Source organism: Sardina pilchardus, chromosome 17 (assembly GCF_963854185.1).
Source record: "Sardina pilchardus chromosome 17, fSarPil1.1, whole genome shotgun sequence".
Taxonomy (NCBI): domain Eukaryota; kingdom Metazoa; phylum Chordata; class Actinopteri; order Clupeiformes; family Clupeidae; genus Sardina; species Sardina pilchardus.
Genome location: NC_085010.1, coordinates 17,324,006 through 17,331,505, shown reverse-complemented (window position 1 = coordinate 17,331,505; position 7,500 = coordinate 17,324,006). Strand labels below are relative to the sequence as shown.

At 43.9% G+C, this 7,500-nt stretch overlaps 1 pseudogene; it reads left to right on the top strand.

Moving 5' to 3' along the window:
- Positions 1 to 7,500, top strand: part of LOC134062000 (neural cell adhesion molecule 2-like) — a 285,110-nt pseudogene that overhangs the window by 171,113 nt on the left and 106,497 nt on the right.

Below are 7,500 nucleotides of genomic sequence, written 5' to 3'. Positions count from 1 at the left end.
GGCGCTAGTTATAGTGACAGTGTGAATATCACGTTGTCACTCTTTCATCCGCGGAACAGTTGGCAAAGCTAACATTATTCCAGCAGCATGGGAACAAAGTGTTGAACTTAATTGAACTTTTAGAACATAGCGCAAGTGTCATCAATGTCAGCTTTAGGTGTATCCAAAGAACTTTTGATTTGATCCCGAGACTATTCGGATTCACACTGGAGCAAATGTGTGGTTTTAATCACTAGCAACTGCTCCTCCAAATGTGCAGGATGAGGAGCAAAAGGTGTGAGGGGTGTGTGTGTGAGTGTGACTGTGTGTGTGTGTGCGTGTGTGTGTGTGTGTGTGTGTGTGTGTGTGTGTGTCTGTGTGTCTGTGTGTCTGTGTGTGTGTGTCACAAGAGCAGGCACTAGATGATAAAATGAAAACGGCATGATTTTTTAGGAATTGTATTACATTGATGGTCATTTGTGTTCTCAGGTTCTGACAGTTTTATTTAATCAAAATGTATATTCTGACACTTCCAATTATTGTGTGAAATGATGAATTCTGAATTCTCCTTATCATTGGCCAGGAATATACTACTATGAAAGCATGTGTTCATATCTCCAGAGTAGCATCTGCCTCATGAGAAGATGACTTTTTACCACACATACACACACACACACACACACACACACACACACACACACACACACACACACACACACACACACACACACACACAAATTGATGACACTCCTTGACTTTAATTGAGGAATTTAATCGTAATTCATATCTTATTTGATTTGTCTAATATAGCCTATCTAAAATGTGGTTAAGTGTCTCATTATTCTTTAAAGGAAACTTTCTACATGGAAGGATATGAGGGGAAGTATTGTTAGAAAAGACTCGTTTTGATCCTTTCATTTATTTATTATGTGATATTGGAATAGAATTGAAAAAAAAAACAATGTCTAACATTCCGTAGAATAGAGAGAACGTCTTGTATTTTGTGTCAATGACAGATGTACAATTTCAAGCTTAATGTGTCACATTATTGAGTCTGTATGAAAGCCATGACACTGAAACAAAATTGATAATCACATCACTCAGTGCAGAACTACATTCAGAGTACATTCAATTCACCAGGATGGATCATGGGTAATTTGGGGAAATAGTAAAACGTTCTTCTATAAACACTTTCTATAAGCCCAGTATCCTTAATCAAAGCATTGTAACCACATCAGTAACTCTTTATACAACATAATGACGAACACATATCTACGTAAATATTTTACTGTAAAAGCCATGATTGCACTCTACTCCATTTTAAAAGCCATGATTTTTGTACCTTAGAATAATGTTTACAAAATCATTTCAGTAGTTCATCAACTCGTAACAGGGTGAACGGCACTTCTGCATTCACTTCGCTGCCTTCATATCGGCTATGACCGCACTATGTGAGTTTGCCAGATCGGGTAGCGGATCTGTAGTTCTATGGAATGATACATAAAAACTACAAATTTGACTTGCTTCGATGTTGCAGTACATCATACTTTCATAAAATCATGCAACATACTCTACCTTGTCTGTGGACATTGTTATTTGCTGGATAAACAAAGTGTGCGTGTGACAGAGGAAAAGTGCTTTTGTGTTGATGTAATGCTTGAAGACTTTCGTTTAGTCACATGCGGGACCATAAATAACATGGATGAACGGCATTTTCCAAATATGGCAAATATGTCAACAAGATAATAACAATCAAGCAATGATAAAATCGGGTGCTGGATGAACTGGCATAACTAAATAAGTGAAGGAAGCCATCTTTATGTATACTTTATGGCCCTTAATGAATGTGTTTATAATTGTATATGAATATATGATTATACTTGGTGTTCCTCTAATGCTTAAATGTACAGTATCATAAACTCTCTCTCTCTCTTTCTTTCTCTCTTCCTCTCTCTCTCTCTCTCTCTCTCTCTCTCTCTCTCTCTCTCTCTCTCTCTCTCTCTCTCTCTCTCTCTCTCTCTCTCTCTCTCTATCTCTCTCTCTCTCTCTAGTCATTGGTGAGCCGGAGAGTCTGACTTGGTACAACCCTCAGGGAGAGTCCATTGTGTCCACCCAAAGGGTAGTCCTGCACACTGAAGGTGTGCGCTCGCGGCTCACTATCTACAATGCCATTGTGGAGGACGCCGGCATTTACCGTTGCCAGGCCAAGGACGCCAAGGGGCTGACCCAGGAGGCCACAGTGGTGCTGGAGATCTATCGTGAGTGTGGCACAGTCAGTCTGAGCATAATAGATAAAGCAGACTGTATATACAGTACATCATGTTATCTTACTGTTGCTGAGTGACATTCAAATGAGTTGATGGTCAACAGGCTACAGCGCTCGTGCCATGTACAGATCTGAGTGCCCACGGGGACCCAGGTTCAATACTGTCCTATGAATAAAGGCCAAAAACCCTCCAAAAATATACTTTAAAAATGAGTTGATATTCAAAATGAAGTGACCACTGCAAATTTGAATGACCGTCAACTCATTGGAATGTCACTCAGCAACAGTGGTCTCTTATTTTTATTCCAGAGCTGTGGATACCGTTAGTGCATTTGGCTCTTAATTACATTGTTATAAAGGTTTTATTAGGCGTTTGAACAAGATATGTGTGTACACAGTACCTGTTTCATATCCCTAAACATTTTTATTGTAAGAAGCTAAAACAACACTTTGACTAAATGGGATCCAATATAAAAACAGTCAGCAAAGTATTATAATTCTTTTGAGAAGTGTAACTTTTCAAATGCTAAATGTTGTCAGACGATAAGTCATGTAAAATGGAGCATTTCACCAGAGTTTGGTGCTTTAATCAGTGTGCTAATTTGAACATGCGATTGAGTCTTCTGTTCAGTTTATAAATAGAGGAAATTGGAAAAAGTTCACACATGCCTCAGAACTTAAAGTTTACATGCTTCAGAACTGCACTAGACACAGCCTTTTAAATCAGATAGGACACACAGAACAGTACCCTGTGTCCTACTTTTGAAAAGGAAATAGGAGAACGAAGGATAAAAGCTAGGGTAAGAGGTTTTGCATAGGCACATTTCTACTGTTAGTGGTGCCTTTCTTTTGTTATTTGTCCAATTAAAGGTTTTTTGGGAGGCAATTTATGTTTGTTGTGGGCCCGTGGTTCTGCTGAATTACGCTTCAATAAAAACCCTGTCCCTGGATGACTGCTAGCGGAGGCTACTTGGCTTGAGCAAGTCGTAAACAGTGTTTTCTTTTAACGGTGGGTTGTCCAGCTCTCTCTGAGGTTGACTGGCTCTTGCTTTAGTGTGAGTTTCATTGGTACTTCCATCATGTTTACTCACGAGAGAGCTTAAGGTGCAGAGGGCCCAGATGAAGCGTGGCGGATGGAGGAGGTGTGGCCATGTTAACAGCGCCAGCTCTTTCATTCTGATCAGGCATGTCGGTGGCCACCTGCTGAGCCGCGGCGTTTCCTCACCACTCCACCTGGCAATCATGGAATGATCAGCCTGTTATGAGGCACACACACACATGTGCACACACACACACACACACACACACACACACACACACACACACAAACATCCATGTGCACACAAGCACAAACATGCACACACAAACATGCACACACACACACACACACACACACACACACACACACACACACACACACACATTCACAAACACATGCCCTGGTACACAAACACACACACACACGAACAAACTCCCGAGAGGTCAACTAAACTAAACCCTTAACTGCACATTTTCTGATCACACATTTTTCAGAAATGTGAAATGTGGTTTTTGGTTCCTCCATGAACCGCAGAATTTACATTTTAAAAGCAACCCCCCGACTGCGCCGTTGGCCCCAGTGGCGCTGCATAGCAGGGCTCGTCACAAATAGAGCAGATCAAAGATATAGTCTGGAGATTAGCGCGGAAGGCTAGCATATGGTGCCTACTGAACTCATCACACCCCTGTGGTCCCTCTCTAAGAGTGAGCGTACGGGAAGAGCTCGTTTACCTATTCCGTCATGTTGCCAGAGCCTAGCCGCCCCACTGCCCACACCGATCAGAGCTGAGACAGAGAGTGGGAGAGAGAGAGTGGGGGGGTGTGGGGGTGGGGGTGGGGGGCACTGCATCACTTCAGATGGCGCTGATGTTTAGAGCAGTAAAAGTCCGGCTAATGCTAGTTTTATCGAGTAGTTTGTCTCCGGTGCAGCTCATTTGCAGGGAGAGGAGTAAGAACACATCCGAAGCGTGATTTAAGGAGCTCGAGGGTTTGTGGGTGTTTTTTTTTCGGGGAAAGCAAGTCAGCTGTCGTGGCCTCCACGGTTCAGGGGTACCCTTCAGGGCTTTACTCAGACCCTTTGATCCATAATGGCCGCCGCTGCGGCGAGCGGTTGACCCACATAAGTGCTTGAGCTCCCTGACCTCTGAGGGCATGACATGGCAGTGCCAGGCCGGTGCCCTGGTGGTGGGTCATGATGAAACACTTGGCAGCATTTCAGGCAGCATGAATGGACAAGATTCCCCTGAACATGCACTGAGGATGGTAAAAAAAAAAACAAATGGTGGTCATTGGACAAAGGCCTGAGGCAGAAGACATTCTGCTAGTAAAACTGAATCTGAAATTTGATAAGTTCTCCACAGACAGTGATCTCCTGGCAGTGTTTTTGGCTCTAGCAGCTGAGCTTATAAATAGTAGGCAATGTAATGGAAAATGCTGGCAGCAAATATTTTGGTCAAATTCAATCTGCGCATTCTTTGGAGATTGCTTTTGTTTGTGCCGGGGTCCTTATCCTGTGGCAGAGTGTGTGGTGCTGTTTTGTGCTGAGTCGCTGTTTTGTGCTGAGTCACTGTTTTGTGCCTGTCCTTTAGAGAAGCTGACGTTCCGGTCGGTTCAGACGCCGCAGGAGTTCAAGCAGGGCGAGGATGCCGAGGTGATCTGCGACGTCATCAGCTCCCCGGTTCCGGCGGTGTCCTGGTTCTACAAGAACAAAGAGATTCTCTCCGAGCCAAACAGTAAGACTAAAATATGTATACACATGCACACACACACACACACACACACACACACACACACACACACACACACACACACACGTGCACGACCAAGGATCACCACAAAGCAGATCCTAAGAGCTTTGTGGTGACCTTGCCAATTCCATTCCAATGGATTGTTTTTCTGGTATCAGGAAGTAGACAACAACGTTTTAAACATTTCTAGGGGTGGTTTTTCTATCAATGTCACTGCTATCTTGAAATTGATTTACATGTGGGTTCCTTTGATGAACACCTACATTAAAGTAACCAAATGGTTATGAAATCCAATTCAAAGAACTACCAAAGTATGAAGTATTACTGTCGTGAAAAGCAAGATTTTATAAATCTGCACCCTAACTCTACAAGTTATTTCACCTTTCTGGTACCTTTCTGGTTGAATGGGAGAACATTGTTCAGCTACAATCCTGCACAAAAAAAATTACGAATCATCCTTAGTGGTGTATGAAACATTTTGTAGATGAAAGAGATGATAATCATGTGAAAATAGGTCCCCACACCCACACAAAGGCTGATGCCACTCCTACGCTGATGAGATTTTATAAGGTGCTCTCTCAGTTGACAACGAAGAATAGATATGTGCCCATGTAATGAAACAAGGGCTCTGTCACTCAAGGCAGTGTCCTTTAAACATGAATAGAGAGCCACACACCATGAAAAAGCTTTGAAAAGAAAGTACTACCGATTGTATTGGGTTGAATTACAATTTCTGTCCTTCTCTGTGATGTCTCTCTGAGTGCGTGTGTGTGTGTGTGTGTGTGTGTGTGTGTGTGTGTGTGTGTGTGTGTGTGTGTGTGTGTGTGTGTGTGTGTGTATGTGTGTGTCTGTGTCTGTGTCTGTGTGTGTGTGTCTGTGTGTGTGTGTGTGTGTGTGTGTGTGTGTGTGTGTCATGTGCACACCTGACTGAAACCTCTTCCGTGTTCAGCCTTTGACACACTCGCTGTAATACAGAGAGCGGCTTCGGAGTTGAACAGAAAAAAGTTTCCTCACATCTTTAATTGGAATTGCTGCGTGTGTGTAGCGCAGAGAAGCTATCTGCTCACTCCACCGCAGCAGATTAGAAGGTGTCGATTTCAGACTCACTCTGATTACTTTCCTTCTAATTACAGCCAAAGATTTCTTTTAATCTCTTGTGCGTACTTTTGAAAGGGAAGATAGGCTTGGCATTTATCAGGCATGGATAACATGCAAAGCACTCGAAAAATGCTTTTGTGAGCGCGATCAATGGGGTGCTTTTTTGGGCCAATTTGATATCTCATGTGTGTATTTTGAAAGGGGATATGGTTGGTATTTATCGAGCATGGATAAGATGTTAAGTACTTGAATAAAAGTCTCTTGGAAGTGTGATCAAGGTGGGGTTTTTTTTTGCAAATTTCTGTGGAAATGGAGAAAGAGTTCATCTGTTACTAAATGTTCATAATGTGTTCATGCTCTTCTTAGGCTCTTGAGATCACAGATATTCTTGCAGCAGAAAAAGAAAAAAAAGAACTCACAGCTACTTGAAGGCGTCAATGAAAGGCATCAGTTATGAGAAGTGTGCTTTGTTTCCGGGCCTTTCCATCACACTGGTGCTGAATCCCTGGTCAATCAGAGTGTGGTCAATAACCCACTGTTGGTTGATGTTGTGCTTGCCATTGATCCTCCACTTGTCCTCTCCTCCCTGCTCTAATCCCTCTCTCTCTCTCTCTCCTCTCATCTCCTTTCATCTCCACCTGAAGACAGGTTCCAAGTGTTAGCCAACAACAACCTTCAGATCCTGCGCGTGGGCAAGTCGGACGAGGGCGTGTATCGCTGCGAGGCTCGCGTCGAGGCCAGAGGAGAGATCGATTTCAGAGATATCGCTGTGGTCGTCAATGGTAAGTTCTCCCTTGCTACACTCCCCCCCCCCCCATGTGCAACAGAACCGCACTCACTAGCTCATTCTTTTACTTTTTTATTATTGCACCGCGCCTGAACAAGCCGTCCTCAGTGTAACACTCCGCTCAATGGAGTTTTTTGCCCCCAACGGCGCCTTCCAGGCAGCACATCCTAAAAGGCACTACCTTTACCCTATTCCTAACCCTAACCCCCTCAACCCTCATCCTACCCCTAAACTGAGGGGAGTAGTGCCTTGAAGGCAGCGCTGCCTGGAAGGCACCATTGAGGGCAAATAATACCAAAGACCGTAACACTCCCCCCCCCACCCCACCCTACCGACTCACTCCGACCCTCACTCCAGTCCCTGCTCCTATATTACCCACAGTGCACTGCTCTGCGTGGTGCCGCTGGGAGCTTAATGCTCGGGCCCCGACACTGTCACCTTGTCTATTGAGATTCCCTCTTGAGAGAGCACACACAGGCCATCGATCCAGACATGGCCGCTCGCAAAAGACAAAAAGGAGTCTGCCGGCAGACGGTCCGGGAACAGAGAGAGGGAACTACAACAGAGAGACTTCCTCTGTCAAG